The 19,679-nt window shown below is 45.1% G+C and overlaps 1 long non-coding RNA gene across 1 annotated transcript in view; it reads right to left on the reverse strand.

The window, feature by feature from the left end:
* The window catches only part of LOC311581869, a 96,342-nt gene extending 77,484 nt beyond the window's left edge, over positions 1–18,858 (reverse strand). Inside the window, exons 1-3 of the long non-coding RNA XR_014773900.1 lie at positions 17,921–18,858; positions 16,489–16,683; positions 10,952–11,806 (exon numbers count right to left, since the gene is read on the reverse strand). This is a non-coding gene — a long non-coding RNA (uncharacterized lncRNA). The remainder of the gene's footprint in view (positions 1–10,951; positions 11,807–16,488; positions 16,684–17,920) is intronic.
* Positions 18,859–19,679: the final 821 nt, after the last annotated feature.

Here is a 19,679-nt window from a genome sequence, read left to right on the forward strand (position 1 = left end):
GTCACACACAGCCCCTTTGAGGTCACCTAAGACCATCAGAACACAGGTTATTTATATTATTACTCATAACAGTAGTAAAATTACGGTTACAAAGTAGCACCAAAAAATAATTTTATGGTTGCGGGGCGGGAGGTCACCACCCCATGAAGAACTGTATTGAAGTGTAGCAGCATTAGAAAGGTTGAGAACCCCTGACCTACCTGGTAGTTCACAACTTTCTGTAACTACAGTTTTCCAGGGGCCTATCACCTTCTTCTGACCTCTGGGGGCACCATGCATGCAGGAAACATTCAGTCACATAAAATAAATCTTTTTTTTTTTTTTAAAGAAGCCTTAATTTGAGTCACCCTAGAATGTGGGCATTATATACAGGTAAGTGACAGAAGGAAAGAGCTGAGGCCTGAGGCTAAGAGCACAGACAGGCTGGAGGCCGGAGCCTGCATCTGTGTCTGGGGTGCTTGGCAACAGAAAACAAGATTTGATAAAGAGACTCATCTCCTTCTCCAAGTGCAAGGCTTTTCCTGTCTATCTCTAAGGCTGGCCAGGTCCTTTTAACAGTTCTGATACAGGGATAGATGCGGGAGGCAGGAAACTGGCTAGCCCCTCTGCTAGATTAGTGGGCAGGCTCCATCAGCAGCACAGGTGCTAACTTATTTGCGGGACTTTGTGGAAACTAGAAAAAAAAAAGTGTCTGCTTGGAATATTTTGCCGCCATCTACTGGGATGCTGTCAAAAATAGCTCACAGTACCGAGGGTGGCTGCCGGTGAGTGCTGCCTCCTCGCGGTGTGCCCTGTCACTACACACCCCACGCTATTCTCACCGGAGAACAGAGAACGCCCTGGGAGGAAACCAATCAATTCTGGCAGGTGAAGAGGGAAAAGTCAGGGCTGATGGGATGGAGCAAAGGTGCGGGCCGGAGCTTACTCTACGCCATCCATGTACAGGATGTACACGGAGGAGGCATCGCATACAAAGCCGCTCAACGGGGACCCAGCCCAGAAGCCGGTGCGACATGATCTCTGGAGTGAGGCTGGTCATTCAACCATCAGTTAATGGTGGCAGAAGGAACCTGGCGCGGGCGACTCAGGCCCAAACACTGACCAGACCGCAGGACAGAGTCACTCACTGAGTCAGATGGCAAATCTTCAGAAAGTGACTCTGAGTCTCAGGGAGTGGGGGACAAGCTAGGCCTCCGGGTAGAACCACGACAGCCTCCGCTGTCAGTCAGGACAGCAAAGCTACAAAGTCTGGGGTTGTGGCAGGATTCAGTAGTCATCCGATAGGCAGGAACTGAGTTTCCACCATGAGTTAGGTGTAAGATGTCATACATGAAGAGGACGAAGGATCAAGTCATGGTTGTAGCCACTCTCATGACTTACATCAAGTCATGGGCTGATAAAAAGCCTCCAACACACCTTTACGATGCTATGCGCATTCGGTTTTAAAAGATCAATAAATATTAGCAAGTGCTCTCTACATTATCTACTCCTGTGTTAAGCAGTAGAGAGCCAGCAGCAACTAGAAACTGCCCCTACCTGCCAAAAGTCTATTCACAAGCAAATAGGCACAACCACAGTAGCACAGTAGACTATGTTTATTTAGGGGTTTGGGTGTTTTTGAGACAAGGTCTCACATAGCCCCGGCCTCAAACTCACAGTGTACGTAGCTGAGACTGACCTTGAACCCCTGATTCTCCTGCCTCCCCGTCTCAAGTGTTGGGCTTACAAGTGCCTGCTTACAAGTGCGTGCCACCACACCTGACCCTTAACACCATGAACTATCAAGGAGGAGGAGGAGGAGCACTAACATCAGTCTTGTGGAGTGTAGAAATAACAGCAATAAAACCTGGGGGGGGGGGGGGAAATGAAGTTCCCCTTCTCAGAAGACTTAGGTCAAGAAACTACACCAAGCTATCCACACATAGCTACCGAGTACTTAAAATGTGTCCATGATATTGGAGATATTGTGAGTGGAACCTAAGGCCTTATTCATGCTAGGCAAGAATTCTACATGCCCAAGCCTAATTTTACCAGAGATGACCGGGACTGGGGGCATTTTGGGGGGGTGAGGTAGAACCTAGTGTGATGGAAGCTGCCTAGAATCTATGAGGGCAACTCTAGCACAGACTCCTAGTAATGAAGGGTACGGAGCCTGAACCGTCTGGCTTCTGTTATCAGGCCAGGCCTCCAGTGGAGGGACAGGTACACCAAGCCAGCCACAAAATCTTTGCCCTACAACTTGGCCTGCCTGCAAGATAGACCAAGGTAAGGATGGCACAGAACTGGTGGGAGTGACCCAGCAATGACTAGTCCAACTTGAGACCCACACCATGAGAGGAAGCCCACGCCTGACACCGCCCGGATGGCCAGGAACCAGAAGCAACATAGGCCAGAGACCTAGGATAGAAGCAAACATAAGCAGACGGGGGGAAAGCCAATGAGATGATTGCTAATGATATTCTGGTATCTTCCTAAACTGGAGTCTACCATAATCACCACCAGTGGGGTTTCATCCAGCAACTGGTAAGCACAGATGCTGCGGAAACCCACAGCCAAACAGTAGGGGGAGCTCTGGGAGTCCCACAGAAAAGGAGGAAGGATTGTAGGAGCCAAAGGGGGCTAGGATGCGGCGTGAGAACACCACTCACAAAATCAACTACCCAGGGCTCACAAGGGCTCACAGAGACTGCAGCGAAAATCCAGGAGCCTGTACTGGTCTGACCCAGGTCCCCTGCATATAGGTTATGGTTGTGTAGCTTGGTGTTCTTCATGGAACTCCTACAGTGGGAGTGGGGAGTTTCCTCTCACTCTTTTGCATGCTTCGGGGACCCTTTTCCTCCCACTGGGTTGCCCTGTCCAGCTTTGAGATGAGGCGTGTGCCTAGTCTTAGTGTAATTTGTTATGCCAATTTTGGTTGCTGTCCCTAGGCCGGCTCATTCCTGAAGGGAAACAGAGGAGAAGTGGAGATAGGGAGAGGGAGGTGGGGGAGGGGAGGGACTGGGAGGAGAGAAGGGTGGGGAAACCGAAACTGTGATCGCGATGTAATTTATGAGAAAAGGAAAAATAAATTAATTTTTAAAATAAAATATGGTCTCACTAAGTTGTCCACACTGGCCTTGGACTTTGTACCCCACCCCACCCTGACCCAAATAGGACTAGACCACGTGATCCTCTTGTCTCAGCCTTCCAAGTGCTGAGATGACAGACCTTCATCAACTGACCTAGGCAGGAAGCTATAAATAATTATGTTTAATTTTAACTCATTTAACTTTTAAAGCCGAAGCCCATTTTTTTTTCTTTAGATATAACTTTTTTGAAGAGCTCTATTTCGCTTTAGGCACCTTACTGCCTAGGATTATGCCACATGTACCTTTGTCTTTCATAAAGCTTTATGATATATGTGTGGCTTGCATCCTATTTCTATTTTCTCTGCCAAAGAGATGGTCACGGGGCTAGAAAAGTGGAGTGGAATACCCATTAGAGTGCCGGGAGAGAGACATCTGCTTACTTACTTCTTGCTCCTGCCTGGCAACATTAAAGCAAAGTGCTCTTGGGAGACCCTAAGTGGCAGAGAAAACAACTCAGGTTTAACACAAATGAGAGCAAGCCGACTCTGTGAAGAAATGAGTGGCATGCGCTTAGGCAAAGAAGATGCAAGACCTTTCAGGAGAATGGCTTATAATCAGTTCAGTGTGGAACACAGCTGCTCACCTGCCTTACATGCGTCACGGGCATTAGACAGTAAGTAACAAAGACAATGCTTTAAACCCAAGAGACACTGGTTGTTTACTTAGCAAGCCCGTGCGGAGGAGGCCATGTCTGGTTCAGCAATTCAAACATGTCTCCAAGGATCAAGCAACGGCTCTTTCTACCACCAACCTAAGAATTTTGCTCTTGTCTCCTGAGGCTTTTCACCATGAAGATTCCAAAGAGGCAACAGGAGCTACAAGGGCCAGTTGGAAAAATTCCTTTAGACCAATGGCAGTGTCTTTTTACCCTATGCTCTCAAGGAGGCAAAGGGAAACTAGAGAGCCATGACATGTTGACATTGGTCACAGGCGTCCTGCTGCTGCCGGGAGGATTGTCAGCAAGGACTAGGGGAAGGCACCTCAGAATGTCAACCACACACACCAACCCTGAGATATTTATTTCGTGATCCTTAAAATATCCCACTGCCAGGTTCTTAGTGAGTAATTGGCTAAAAGGCATTCCCTTCAACGGGAATTGTATGTGAGGGCAGAGAGAGGTGAGCTCTCTAGTCAAAACAGCCCCTAGTAACCCAAAGGCTGTGATGCCATTTCAGAGCATAATCTTCAAAGAGAAGGACATGTGAGATTCACAATGACTGTGAAATTTGTTTTCCTGAGAAAATGTTTTGTGTTCAGGGTTCTATAAGGGGGATGAGAAAAATTCAAATTGCCATGAATAAGTTACTGAGCCACAGACAAGTTATATTTCAAATTTCTCCAAGAAATAAAGGCCATTACTTCTATTGGGCACACATGATTTTTTTCTTTTTTTTTTTTCCACTGCCATTCATAGTACACAAGTGTCTCTAGGATGGTGTCTTAGTCAGCGTCTCATTGCTAGGAAGAGAGACCATGACCAAAAAAGCAAGTTGGTGAGGAAAGCATTTACGTGACTTACACTTCCACGTCATAGTCCACCACTGGAGGAAGTCAGGACAGGAACTCAGGTAGGGCAGGAACCTGGAGGCAGGAGCTGATGCAGAGGCCATGGAGGAGTACTGCTTACTGGCTTGCTTTACATGGCTTGCTCAGCCTGCTTTCTTACAGAACCCAGGACCACCAGCGCTCAGCACCACTCAGGATGGTACCACCCACAATGGGCTGACCTTCACCTATTCATCACTAATTGAGAAAATGCCTTACAGCTGGATCTTATGGAGGCATTTCCTCAACTGAGGCTTTTTTCCCTCTGATGACTCTAACTTGTGTCAAGTTGACACACAAAATCCTGCTCACCTCGGCTGTAGGCATGCTCACCTCGGCTGTGGGCATGCTCACCTCGGCTGTAGGCATGCTCACCTCGGCTGTAGGCATGCTCACCTCAGCTGTGGGCATGCTCACTTCGGCGGTAGGCATGCTCACCTCAGCTGTAGGCATGCTCACCTGGGCTGTATCACAAGCTATTCCTAAGGACTGAGAAGTGACCTCAGCTCTATGGGTTCTGATTGCTCCTTATATGAAAAAACAAAAAACAGAGCTAGTGTGCTCTGTTCTGCTTTTGTGAGGCAACATAAAGGATTCTGAAGGCTATCCTTCCTATGACTATTCACCAACAGCCCACAGTGGGCGGTGCTTTATGAAGAAGATGTTCTGCCACAGACTTCCATGGCTTGTGGCTTTGTCTACCCCAGGTGTAACAGTCTGCTTCAATCTCTCATCTATTTTCTGAATCATCTGAGTTTCTCCAACAAACCCTTTTTAGAAAGATGCAAGGCCACAAAAACTTACATCTTCACAAGTGAGGGACCAGCCTTTCAGCCAGACAAAAGGAAACAACCATCCTCAAACTCTTGCAGAGCTATCAAAAAGAACAAAAATGGAAAATTAACTTTTATTCGCCAGACAAAGGGATGAGGTAAGAGCCACACTCAAGCTGTCTAACTAGCCCAAGCCCTGGACCTGGAAACTTCTAGCCTTCATACAATCTAATCTTCTGCAAGCTTGGACTTTTGAAGGCTTCAGCTTCAGTCTCCTTCTTCTAACCTAGACCTAGCATGTTGCAGCCTCCAAGACTTACTGAGAATGAAGCAGACCATTACACCTGGGTGGACAAAGAGCCACAAGCCATAGAAGTCTCTGGTTTCTTCTTCATAAAGCACTCACTGTGGGCTATTGGTGAGTACTCATTTGAGGAATAGACTTCAAAATGCTTTCTCATCCATACTAATTCTTTCTGAACTCTGGCTGGCTGGTTCAATTCAGGTGGTCTGGCTCAAACTCCCCTCCAAGCTGACTCATTCAATCTGGCTTCTCTCAGCTTCTGCCTTTTTTTGCTCTGCTTTGGCCCTGAGCTAACTCTAGCAATCTGTTTTAATCTTCTCATTCTCTGATTTGTTCTGTCTTCATCTCTGTCTAGCTTGTTCTCTCTGTAACCTGTCTCTGTGAAACTGTCCCAGCAAAAAAACTGCCTCTGAACTCCAGGAACTGAACTGCCATGCAATCAACTCCATGGCACTGCCTCTCGGCTGACTGAACAGAACTGACTCCTGCCTCACTCCAATTCAACTGAACTCCACTGCGTTGCCTGAGCTCAACTGAACTCCACTCACTGAACCGGCCCCTTAATTAGACCTCACTTTCAAACACGGCTGCTTCCTTTTACAAACTAACCTTACCTACCTTGTTTGGGATTAAAAGTGTGTGCTCAGTGTGTGTCTATATTCCAGCCAGATCATACTGTGATCCAGGGCGTGTCTGTATTCCAGCTAGACCGTATCTCTGGATGTGATCCCTTGCCAGAGCAGCCATGTTGCTGGGTTAAAATTCCTCTACGGAAAAGAAATGTGTGGGGCAAAGCAGGAGCATCCTGCAAAGGTCCAAACACAGAACTAGCTGATCATAAGACAGTATAGCAATGTGGCTGAAAGTCTAGGCTTTGGGATCAGAACCAGAGTCAAGGTCAGGTTCAGCCATTCTTTCTTGATGACCTAAAATTAGATAAAACTAGTTTTGTTGTTGTTGTTGTTTTTGTTGTTGGTTGTTGGTGGTGGTGGTCTGAAGCTGAGGCAATAGCACAGCCTTACTTGTGAGCCTTACTTCACACTGGGGATGTGTGAAGCTGAGGGAAAGACCAGAGATGGAGGTGACGGTGCTGTAGGAAACCTGAGGTCATGCGAATGTGGGAGCCAGACCAGCAGGGAGAATTCCAGAAGGAAGAAGATGAGTGAGCCTGGAGTGATTCTTTACCAACAGGGAGAAGCTACTGGATTTTTTTTCAATCTGTAGTCAAGGCTAATCAGTGGGTTGTTGAGGGATATTAAGATCCAGACAGAGAGAGGTATCTCCTGAGACTCTGGGTTCCCAGTCACTAATTTCCTCTAGGGGCTAAAACATCCACTGCTGGTAGAATACAATGTCACCGTGGATAACCACTCTCAAAGCTATACTTGTCCATGAGTTACAGGGCCTCACTAGTTGGCTACCCATTTCTTCAACTCCCCTCCATTGGTTTCAGCCAGCATGTTTACTGAGTGCCTGCTATGTAACACCATGCTGCTAGGTACTGGGGAAACATGGCTCATGTCCATAGGAAGCTCATAGTCTACTGGTACTGAGCAACAGCCGTATCGCACATGGCTTTATATTTCCTAGTAGCCACAGGAGGGAAAAAATGAAAATACACACACACAAAAAAAGTACTAAGGTATCTTATTTGGACAAGCACAAGGAAAATATCATCTCAACATGCTCACCACCCTTCTGAAATACTAATAAGAAATTTTATATTTTCCATATTAAGTCTGAAAATTAAAATGTTTTCATTTAGAGTAAGTTAAGATATTCTGTCAGTGCATGTCTTTAGTGTTCCCACATTGGAAAGCACAGGTTTAATGGAGAAAGTCATGTTTTAGAAATTAATAACTACACAGACTGCCAGTGTGAGAGGCCCTGTGCTGTGCGGCCAGCTGTGGTACAGGAGTGGTTGTTAAGCAACTGGCAAGGAGGAGAGGGCCTGATCTGCAGTGATTTTTCATTTCCATGGTGATCTAATTCAACAGTAGGCTACCATGATACTTTTTTGGTATCGTTTAATTGTTTTTTAGGTGCTGAGGAAATAAACTTCCTTGAGCTACAAGGAGGCCACAAAAGCCAGTCAAAGCCTTTCTAAATAGAACTCCAGTCGGGAAGCCAACAAATGAGGCCTCATGAAGCTAAAAGGTGTAGAGTACATTTATTCCAGTGAAGAGAGAGACTATAGAAGGGGAGGAAAATCTTTGTTAGTTGTATATCATAGGATTAATACCTAGAATATATAAAGAACTCAAAAGACTCAAAAGCTAGGAGTAAAATGATCCAGTCATAAGAGGGCTAACGAAATGAACACACAGTTCTCAAAAGATTAAAATGCTCACCTTCATGAGCCATCGGCGAAACGCAAACCAAAACTACATTGAGGTCCGTCATTCCTGATGGCACGGCAGCCATTAAGAAAGTAAGTAACAACGAATGTCAGTTGGTGAATATTTGGAAAAGGGAAACTCCTACACACTGTTAAGGGCTATTCGAATTAGTCTGCTCTCTATGAAAAAAGCTGTAGACATTTCTTAGATACATATAAATGGAGTGAGTCCACTGAAAGAACTATCATATCATATCAGTGGTTACAATAGCACTGCTCAGAATAATTAAGTTCTAGAGCCAAATTACCTGTCTGACAACAGGAAATGGGTGAAGAAAATATGATATATACACAGTGGATTGGTTTCAGCCACAAAGAAGAATGAGGTTATATCATTTCCATTAGTAAATATATAAATATAAATAATATAAATATATACACATATACAGGCAATCACAGCAAGTGAATTCAGTCTGTCTCAGAAAAAAATCTCTTTTCTCTCATATAAAATATGAATATATGAAATGATGCTGTGTAGAACAAGAGGAGCAAATTGGAAGGGAAAAAGAAAGGGTGGCAAGAATATGCTTAGGGTACAATACATACCCATATAAAAATGATTTTAAAAGTAAATCAAACTTTAAAACAATTAGAACAACAGAGATCCCAAAGAAGAAATAAAATAAACCTAATTATTAAAAAATAAATAGCCAGGCCTGGTGGTACACGCCTGTAATCCCAGCTCTCGAGAGGCAGAGGCAGACAGATCTCTGTGAGTTCAAGGCCAGCCTGGTCTACAAAGTGAGTCTTGGACAGCCAAGGCTACACAGAGAAACCCTATCTTGTAAATAAATAAATAGATAGATAAATAAGTCAAAACCACTCAATAGAATGTGAGCTGGTCTAGTGGGCAGATGATCTAAGACCTAATCCTAGAAAACTAACTACCTAAGGAAGCTCCCCGACATATGCTTATCTCTGAAATTGGGACTGCAGCAATTATAAATCCACAAAATGACAAAATGTGTGAAGGAGGCTTATTACAGCCCCCCCCCAAAAGTCAAAAGTTTATGACTGAGTTTTCAAACATCAATAAGGTTTTTTTTTGGTAGTTTTTTGTTTGGTTGGTTTGTTGGTTGGTTGGTTTGGCTTTTTGGGTGGTGGTGGTGGTGGTGGTGGTGGTGGTGGTGGTGGTGGTGGTGGTGGTGGTGGTGGTTTTTTGAGACAGAGTTTCTCTGTGTAGCCTTGGTTGTCCTGGAATCACTTTGTAGACCAGGCCTGCCTCAAACTCACAGCAATCCACCTACCTCTGCCTCCCTAAGTGCCAGGATTAAAGGCGTGCACCATCATCCCTGGCTCTTAAAAGCATTTTTAATTTGACAAAATATGTATACATTTATGGTATCGGTCACACATGTTTTTGTCTTGATGCATGCTAAACCAAGACTTAGATAACTACATCAAGAGAATAACATACACTTTACTTCACATTTGTTTTGTGATGTTAATATTTAGAAACCGCCGTTTTAGCCATACATAAGGATTCAATGCACAGTTGACTGTAAACACTACACAGAGCAATAGATCTTCTAGACTTATTTCTTCTTACTATGTAGAGTTTGTGTTCATTGTACATTCCTAATACCTTCTCCTGTTCAATGCATTTTCATTAATAATTCCTTCTCCTCCACATAGTCAGGACGGAGTTTACTATAGGATAACAGATGATCATTGAAAGACCCTAAGGAAGACCCTCCTGGAAAGTTGAACAGCATTACACTGAAACTGCTCAGCCTCTACAACACATGGCAGTTGTCTAAGAAAGTGGCTTCCTAGAGAGATACAGTTGAGTCACCGCTGTCTATGAGTCTCTGAGGTCCTAAGCACTAATAAGAGGAGAGAGAGCATGATTTACTCACGGCCCAGTAATTATCACAAAGCAATTCAGTCTCCCAAAGAAATATTGTCAACCAATTTCCATCCATCACAGTCTTCAAGGCCCCAGTTGTGATTAATGGGCTGCTCCCCCAGTGGACCTTAGCCAGATGGTGGCAGCTGATTATCAGATCCACGTGACATCGGGCTGAGTATTAATAAGTACCATTATTTACCAAGGGCTTCCTTGAGCTGGCTCCAACCACACAAGCTGATATAATCTGAGCTATTCATAAAGATTATAATGATGTTCAAGATCAGAGCCAGGTAGGATCCCTGCAGCCCCGCCCTCCTGTCAGGACACAGAGCCTGATTCAGTTTAGAAGGACACAATGCAGGGTCATCATTACCTTGGGTTTTGTTTTTTTGTTTTGTTTTGTTTTTTTCAAGATTGGGCTTCTCTGTGTAGCCCTGGCTGTCCTAGATTTGCTTTGTAGATCATTCTAGCCTCAAACTCACAGCGATCTGCCTGCCTCTGCCTCCCCGAGTGCTGGGATTACAGGCACACGTCGCCATGCCCAACTCATTACTGTTCTGCGCAGTACTGTGCAAACATAGGCAATGCTAGAAACCACCAAAACGTCTGGTAAAGTGTCCAGAAAGGCCCATGGTACAAGAATCGCACAAGAGGAGGTATTAATAGAAGAATCAGGCTTCTAGAGGACATCCATGTGCCATTCAGGGAATAGTTGTTTTGAATATAAATTTAACTTGGTGTCCTGCATTATGTGTGCACGTACGCATGTGTATGCACATATGTGTAGGTACACATGGTGATGTATAGGCACACGTAGAGTCATCACAGATTCTTCTCCACTAAACAGTTCACTCACAGCGACTGTTGTTCAGAATCAACCACAAAGAAGGTGCTTATAACACCTTATAACAACATAAATAAGTTAGGGTTTAACAGGAAGTAAGTACTTACCTGCTTTACAGAGTAAATAAGTGGTAGGGGCAGGATTTGAACCCAGGCAGAATTCCAGAACACGCGGTAGAATGTGGCTGCTGCAAAACCTCTCCGTGGACACTGTTCAGGAGCTTTGCTGTTGGACACTGAGGAATCTTCCAGAAACAGGCTCATCACCATGTTTGTAGGAAAGCCCTTCTTCGAAGTAAACAATCAGATCTGTTTGACGTTTTAAATTGATTGCCACTTGGTCTTCCATAACAGAGCAGCAGGGGTTTTAGAATAGAGCCAAGCTTGGGGTCACCATGGGACTTGGGCTGGGGAGGCAAGCCCAAAGAGAGAGGAAGGAGATGTGTTCAGAGGCAACAGCCCAGGCTCAATAGCCTGGAAATGCTGGTAAGAGAAGTGGTCATTCTCCTCCAATTGCTGGCTGACCTCTGTAGGCTTGAGCAGGAAAAGAATCAGAAAAGATGAGTATATAATGCTGTTTCTTCATAACTGCCTTGGCTTTCAAAAGGGTGCCAGGAGTACAGGTGACCATCACAGCAACAGTTTGGTCAGGCAGTGTCAGAACAAGGCCCCAAAGGGCCACCCAGCAAATCATAGCATGGGAGGACCAAGACTGAAGTCAGGATCTGTGGAGCAACCAAAGCCATGGGAGATGTGGTGCAAAGACGTCCAGGACCCTTCAAGGAAACCAATAGCCCACAGGACGGCTGGGAACCGTCGCCAAAACAAACTCATTATTTCTATAAAATATCCTTAGCTTCTGGCTGACTTGCCCTGAAGTAACTGGGGCTCATTAAAAACCATGGCAAATCCATTCTTTTTTAACATCATTTTCAAGTTCAAAGATAGTCTTCTCTCACAATCCTAACAAGATAATGAAAAAGAAAATATAAGGAATAATTGGTGTAAAATATCTTAATATATACATCCAAGAATGTCTTTCAACATATAAATCTGTGCTTAAGTAGATAAGCACATTTTTATTCTGTCATTAAAAAAGCATTAATTCCACTGCAGATTTAATTCTGAGTTTTGCCAAAGGTAACATACTTTAACCCTGTTAGTATTCTGTGGTCCCTTGTAGGGTCAATTATTTAATATATTTTGTACATGTCTACTATTCTTTCTCATATTACTCTGAAAATTATGAACATGGCTATTAACAGGAAATCTCCCCCATAGCATTCGTCCTGTGCCTTACAAGTTACCAAGAGCCTACATGACCATTTTTTTTTCCTTTTATTATTGAACTCACATATACTCTGTGGGTAGCAGGGCAGCACGAGTCAGTAATAATACCAGTAAGCTGCTTACAGATCTCTATTGAGTCGGACACAATGTAAGTGATGGCTCACTGCAATAGTTAACACTTGTGAAAGAATTCTTACATCTCAGACATTGGTAAGCTCCTTCCTTTGAACTAGTTAATCCCGGAAGGCTTTGGACATAAGCCATACAGGCAGGCACAGCCATCAATATCCTGTCTATCTGAGGTAAAGAACCCCTGCAAGATGGATTCTTTCCTGGGGAGGGAAGCTAGTCCAGTTCAATGCCTAGCCCTGTGTTGCATCATTCCTAGAGCCGGGGCTACCAGCTGGTTGGAAGCTGACCAGAGCCAGATGCCCCATGCTCTAAAGGCTTATACATGGCTGCTCAGTGGTTACAAGTACTAGGGGCATAATGGAGTGGCCTCTTGGCCCTGTGTTTCTTGGCTGGCTAGAATTCCTTGATCCAGGGGGGCCGGGGAGTGGGAAGTAGGTTCAAATCTCCCAAGCCATGAGGCAGGGATAGATCCAAGGATCCTGGGCTTCAGCCCCTCGGTGATCTTCAAGGGGCCACTGGGACAAAGCATTCTGAAGCCACACTGCAGTTGTGGGTCATGAGCTGCAAGCCGGGATGCAAGGTATGCAGTACACACCACGGACACACGGAGTTGGGAGTCTGGGATTATATACGCAACGTCATATTTTCCAGTGCTGAAAACTGAACCCAAAACCTCAGACATGCAAGGGATCTGCCACTGAGATGCTTTTTTTGTTTTCAATGGTTTATGATGCCTCGATATCTTGTGTCCCTAGAAGGGATTGTCCCTCCCAGGGTGAGATAATCTCTAGTGACCACATACAGCTTACCTGAGAGCAAGTACTTGCTATGCAAATCAGTCCACCTTCTTTTCCTCATCTCCTATAGTTCAGGACTCTAATGCTCTCCTAATCCTCCTAGGGGCTGGACATTAAAGAAGTCATTGGCAGGCCCTTTGCCCCGGAGCCCACTGAGATTGTTCAAACCAGGCAATCCCGAATGAACCACCCACCCAATTAAACCTGGTCCATCCATTCTTTCCTGTACCATTAATAATAAAAGGTCTAGCCTGCCGCTTCTTTCCTGACATCTATTCCTGTTTTGTATGGCTTACCATGTCTGATTAAAAAACAAATCCCAGGCTCGTCTTAAAACACAGGCAAAGAAAAGTGCCAGAGTGGAAAGTGGAGACAAAAAGGTTGGTGTCTTCACATGGGGGTGATTTCTCTTGGCTTTACACCTAGACTTAGAATTTCTGGGTCACATGGTAAGTCCCTGTTCAACTGTCAAACTGCTTCCTAAAGTGACTACCGCATTCATCTTCTCTTCCATGAGACGCACTCTTCAGGTAGATATGTATTCTACTCAGATCCTACATCCACATGTTTATTTGGAGGCAGAATCTCGTGTACCTCAGACTGACTAAAACCCGCTATGTAGCTGAGGATGACCTTGAACTCCTGATCCCAAGGGCCAGGATTACAGTGCACACCACCATGGCCAGTTCAGTGCAGTACTCGGAGGGGACTCAGGCTCCCACATGTGGTAAGTAAACACCCTTCCAACTGTGCTACATCCCCAGGCCTCTTTCTTTATCTGTGTCCTTGACCGTTTGTCTTTTTGTAGTTGGAAAGATTAATTGTATTTCTGGATTACAATTTGCCTCAAATAAAGTTTTAATTTATTTTTTTTCTTCTGCTAATTGTGATTTGGGTGTCATATCTATGAAGCCACTATTTAATCCAACACCACAGAAACTTATGTTGTCTACTATTCTGGGCCCTGTCGATGTCCGTATAGCTTTAGGATCAGTTTATTAATCTCTAAATTCAAAATATAGGAATTATGATAGCTTTTAAAAGTTTTTCCAAGTTAATTCCACTATGTTCAGTGAGCATAACTTGTGCAAAATTAACTTTTAAAATATTTTCCTAAACTTGCTGGGTGTGGTGGTGCACACTTTTAATCCCAGCACTTGGGAGGCAGAGGCAGGCAGATCTGTGTGCGTTCGAGGCCAGCCTAGTCTACAAAGACAGTCCAGGACAGCAAAGGCTGTTATACAGAGAGATCCTGTCTCAAAAAAAAAACAAAAACAAAAACAAAATTTCCCTAAAACGCAACAGGTGATAAAATAAGTTTTAGTTTCTATTTTATTCTTATTATAGTATTCTAAGGGGTGTGTGTGTGTGTGCGTGCGCATGCATGCATGCGTGTATGAGTGAGGGCCAGAAGAGGGAATTGGATAACACACACACACACTGGAGTCATAGGTGGCTGTGAGCCAACAGTCATGAGTTCTGGGAACTGAACTCAGATACCCCAGAAAAACAACAGGCACTCTTAGCTACTTAGCCATCTCTCCAACCTGAATGCTTAGCTTTTATATAAGACCCAAAATGATTCAATGTACGGTTGTGCTCTGGGGAGGCAGAATGCTGCGTCTCTTCATGCACTGTGCCACCTAGTACCCATCATGGCACCTTCCATATAACTCCTCAGATATTGATGCAATGAATAAAACAGTGCATGGATGAATGAATGAATGAGTGGATAAATGAACGAATGAATCAATGAAGTGGATAATGAATGCATATAGAATAGAATATAAATGTATTGATGAACCTGTGTTTCCATGTGGATACATGCCAAGACAGAAGGAAAGGAACATTTGGTGCCATATTGGAGAAAGATCCATTCAAAGATCTGGCTTAACTGAAACCACTAAAAGAAAACACGGCAGCACCTGACAACACGCAGGTGTAGAAACGGGCTTTCTGAATAGAACTCCGTTCGCCCGGAAACTGAGGCCAACCACTTACAAGTGAAACCTCATAAACTAAAAAGCTTCTATACAGCTAAAGAAACAATCAAGCGAGGAGGAACCCCCACGGAACCTGAAAGAATCTTGGCCAGCTATACACTTGACAGAAGATTAATATCCAGAATATGTAAGGAAATTTTTCTTAAAAAGGAGTAGAGAGAGAAAAAAATGCAACAACCCATTAAAAAGTTTGTCTTCGCAAAGATTTCTCATCAAAATGTACAGAAAAAGAAGAGCTACTGTAGAAAATAACATGAGTTCTTTAGCTAAAGATTTATGAAATCCTGACGTAAACAAAGGTGGACTAATCTTTATTGTATAGCTTCTTAGAACCTTTTACTATGCAAATGTGTTCATGAGAAATGGAGCATGCAGATGTTTCCCAGGCTGCTTTGCGCACTCCCGAGAGGAAAAACTGTTCTCTACACACTGTGCTCGGTAAACACTGTGGGACTTGGAGAAAGGGTTCTGATGCCTGAAGACAAAGGTTTCTAAGCCCACGTCCCCTTGGAAGCAAGCGCTGAAGGAGTCCAAGCAGAGGCAAATGTAAGTGTTTTGTGAAGTGAAAAGGATGCCTCATTGGAGGGTGGGGGAGGGAGGCAGGCAGAATAAAGGGTGTATTATCTATGCAGTTATTATCTATGCAGTTGGTTATCATACAGTGGACAACTGGAACGCCATCTTTCAGGACATCTCCGGCCATACTAGATCTGAAAGGCTGAGGGTGCTGAAGGGGTTGCCCCATGGTTTCCATCAGTAAGGATTGTGCCCTGAAGATGTTAGTCCCCTCTCACTTCTAGCTTTCCGGTACCTAACAAAGAAGGTTCCAGTGGCCGGAGATGGCCCTCGGGTGAAGGCATGCCAGTGACGTCAATCAAATGGATGGCTAGTGGGAAATGAGTAGAGGTGTCTCCAAGAGCTTACTAGCAGCTCCTGAGAGCTGATGTCCCCCAGAAACCATTTTCCAGAAGCAAGAAAAAAGAAGTGTTCATTGTTCCATATAGTAAGGTATATAACTCTTGTTGGGTTTGGGATTTAAATGTAGGATTATTATAAAATCTCACGAAGCCAAGCACAAGTATAATAATGAAATAATAGAAGGGTTGAGAGGAGAGAGGAGGGGTTGACGGGCTTGATGTATGCAACGCTTCAAACAGCTCCGCGTCTACAAAGGATTACGCTACGTATCTTTGCTATTTTTATATAATTTCTTTTATAATATAATTACATAATTCCCTTCCCTTTCCTCCCCCCCCCCGAACCCTCCCATATACTGCTCCTTGCTCTTTTCAAATCCATGCCTCTTTTTCATCAGTTGTTGTTACATGTGTTATCTATGTGTGTATATGTAGGAAAAATTCATGCCTGCATCCCTAAGTACAACATGTTTTCCCTTGCTACTTTAAGGAGAAAGCCATCGTACAGAATCAATTCCAGTCCCATGGTGCAATGCTCCGTCTACATGCTTTGCCTGATTCTGCTGTTGTCTGCGGAGCGATGAGAACCATCAGGTATCACAAAGAGCCATTCCAGGCTGTACCAAACACAGAAGAACTGTAGGGAAGAAAGGGGGCGCCTCAAAGCATGCTCCAAGTAGATGAGCCCCTTTTCCACAGAACTGCAGGAAGAAATACAAAGAATTCCAGATTCATACTGAGCCTCACTAAAGACCCCTGCCCCTTCTTTTTACTAGCCACGTTACCCTAAGTCAGGCAAGTATCTTGAGCTTCAGGGTTCCCAACTATAAAATACCTTTCTTAGGGGCTTTGTTGTAAGTACTAAGTGAGGTGTGGATAAGTGATGGTTTCTGTATGAATGGAAGGCTTGGCCCAATTTACTGTATTGAACAACTTAAGAAGGGCTCAGATCCTGACAGCTCTGACATAATCAATAAACTATTGATATTGTGGGGAGATGGAACCTAGTTGGAGAAAGCAGGTCACAGGGGGTAATGGTGGGTATGTCCCAGAAAGATGGGCCTTGTCCAAGTCCTTTCTTATCTGTCTGTCTGTCTTGCCTCTTGGTCACCACATAGCGAGCAGCCTTGCTTTACCATACCCTTCCACCATGACGTTCTGCCTCACCGCAGGCTTTAGAAACGACGGAGTCAGCTAACTGTGGATCGAAACCTCGAAACCCATGATGCTCCAAAATAAACGTTTCCACCTTGTAATCTATTTGATGTATTTGTCACAGGGGCAAGAACTAATACCAGGCATAAACACATTTGCCAACTGTAAAATGTCACATGCACATTACTAGTTCCTGTCTGCCTCATGGATCCACCCTTCTAAACCTTGGCGGTTGAGTGTAAAAGCTGCTCCATCAACTCCAGGCGAACGAAAAGAAGTTTAGCTCCAGGCCTCTGCTTCCATGAGGGGAAGTAGTACACCTGCCTTCAAGTTCCAACCTTTATTATGTTTGTGAAAGAAAACTGTATTCTTCAAAACATACCCTCTCCTTTGGAGAGTGCATCATGTCTTCGAGTCACCCATAGTAAAATCTAGTTCAAAGGAAGGAACGCTTGCTTACCTTGGCTTTTTTCCCCCCTCAGAACTTGAAGGATGAAGCAGTTAATTATGCATTCTGTAATTAGTTTGGAATTCTCACAAAAGGCACATGGGGAATGTTAATGATGGCTGTGTGCCATGCAAAAAAGCCTCAGCATATTCTAAATTCCAGGGCTGTCCCGAGGAAAGGGTTCCACGGAGCACACTGGCATCACCTTCAGCTTTGTGCATCTACGGGAAATCCTAAAGGTGGTTCCCCATCAGTGCCTTGAAGGAAGAAGGCAGAAGTCTTTACAGATTAAGGTTTGCCAAGGCACTCACCTGGGGAGCTGACTGCTTAATTACCTTAGTTTTATGTGGCTGTTGGTCATCCCCCAAGAAGGAGATGCCCGAGAAGGGCTGGGATGACACTATTGTGTTGAACAGTCCCAGAAGCCTCTTATGAATTCTTCTTTTCTGTCAGTGTTCTACATGCCTCAGGAAGCAGGTTCCCTCGGGTAGAGAGCAAGTACTGAAGGCCTTTTAAATCGGAGGGCCCATGGAGTGTAGTCAAGGTCATCAGGGCCAAGAAGTCTGCTCTTCAGGCCCAAGACCAAACAGTAGGGCGGCAGTCACTGCGCTGCCTCCAGCTCTCTCAGGAGGCGCCTAACCAGGCGTGACCCCTTGGGAAGAGGAGCTGGTTTTCCCTGTAAACTATACAATGACTTAGATTCCAATTGTTTTGCCTCTGCCTGCTCATAGAAGGAAAAGAGCAAATGGACAGACTGCAGAAAGGGGCCTCAAGCATTCGCCCCACATATCCAGGCCTGTTCTCAGTACGAATCCACAGTCGCTCTCATTAGCATCTATTTCCAAACCTCCTGTGTCCGACCCAGTTTCATGCTTGGCTTGGCCACTGTTACTGCGTGGAATCTTATTGCAGTCGCGTGAGGCCAGTGTGTGGCCTGTGCCTGAAGAGCCCTTGAATCCTTTCTTGGAACCATGCCCATCCACCATGCAAATGAGAAGGCCAGGCTAGCCTGCTGATTAACAAAACACACGGTGTTATAGCTGGGGACCCGAGTCCAGAGAGGGTGTCTGCTGAGAGTGCTTATGTCTGGACCAACTAACTGAACCAGGGACATGGGGACGATAGAAGGACAGCTGGTCGGAGGACAGAAAGACACTCTTCGAATGAAAGCAGAGAGAGCCAGGCCAGTCACGAGACCTGCAAGCCACCAGCCCGTGTCTTCTCTGGGAGATGACATGGATTCACGCATATTGTCTTTTGTTATATACAGCCTTTGGCCAGAGGCGGTTCCAGACCTCTATCAACTGGCTACTTCAACCTGACTCTCTCTCCCTCTCCCTCTCCCTCTCCCTCTCCCTCCCCCCTCCCCCCTCCACTATTCTTCTGTTCACAAACTGGTCCGGTCCCCACCACATCTCAGTTAACAGCCAGAAACAACCCATAACGAGAATTTCCTTCCTAACTGGATACACATAGGCCCGAGCCTAGGTCCACACCTCCAACTCACAGGATTAGGAGTTAAATGGATGGTGGTAAATCCAACCCGCTGAATTTCCGCATGGTTCCCTGTGCAGCCAGTCTCTGTGGAGAGGACTGCACAGTCTATCCTAGTGGCGGAAGTGAAGCAAGGGGATGCTGGAGAAACAAAGCATTTGGCCTCTGAGAGACACGGCGCGTGCAAAGGTCGGTTCCAGACAGAGACTCTGCACCAGTCACCCGTGCACCGCTCACCTGTGCACTAGGCTTTTGTCTTCCTACATGGATGGCTGTGAGTACCAGACCCTGAGTCTGTGGAAGCCCTTCCCCCCCCCCCAACCTCTAAGGAAGGAACTCCACCTCTAAGCCGTCACTGCCTGGGCTCCACTCTCCTTCTTTGGCCTGGTTTTACCCAGGAGCTCAGTGTCCACCACTCAGCTTCTAGGACTGCCCTGATGGTCTGACTGAGCTCAGCAGGGGTCTCTACCTCCTCTTCCTGGCTCTGTTCACTTTCCTGCTTTCTGATCGCTGTCCACACACTTGTTACAGGAACCGCTCACCCAGGGATGCTAAGGGCCTCCTTGGTCCTGTGTTGAGTGGCCTCGTATCCATTTTCTT

Source organism: Acomys minous (genome assembly GCF_964271855.1).
Source record: "Acomys minous genome assembly, chromosome: 13".
Taxonomy (NCBI): Eukaryota; Metazoa; Chordata; class Mammalia; order Rodentia; family Muridae; genus Acomys; species Acomys minous.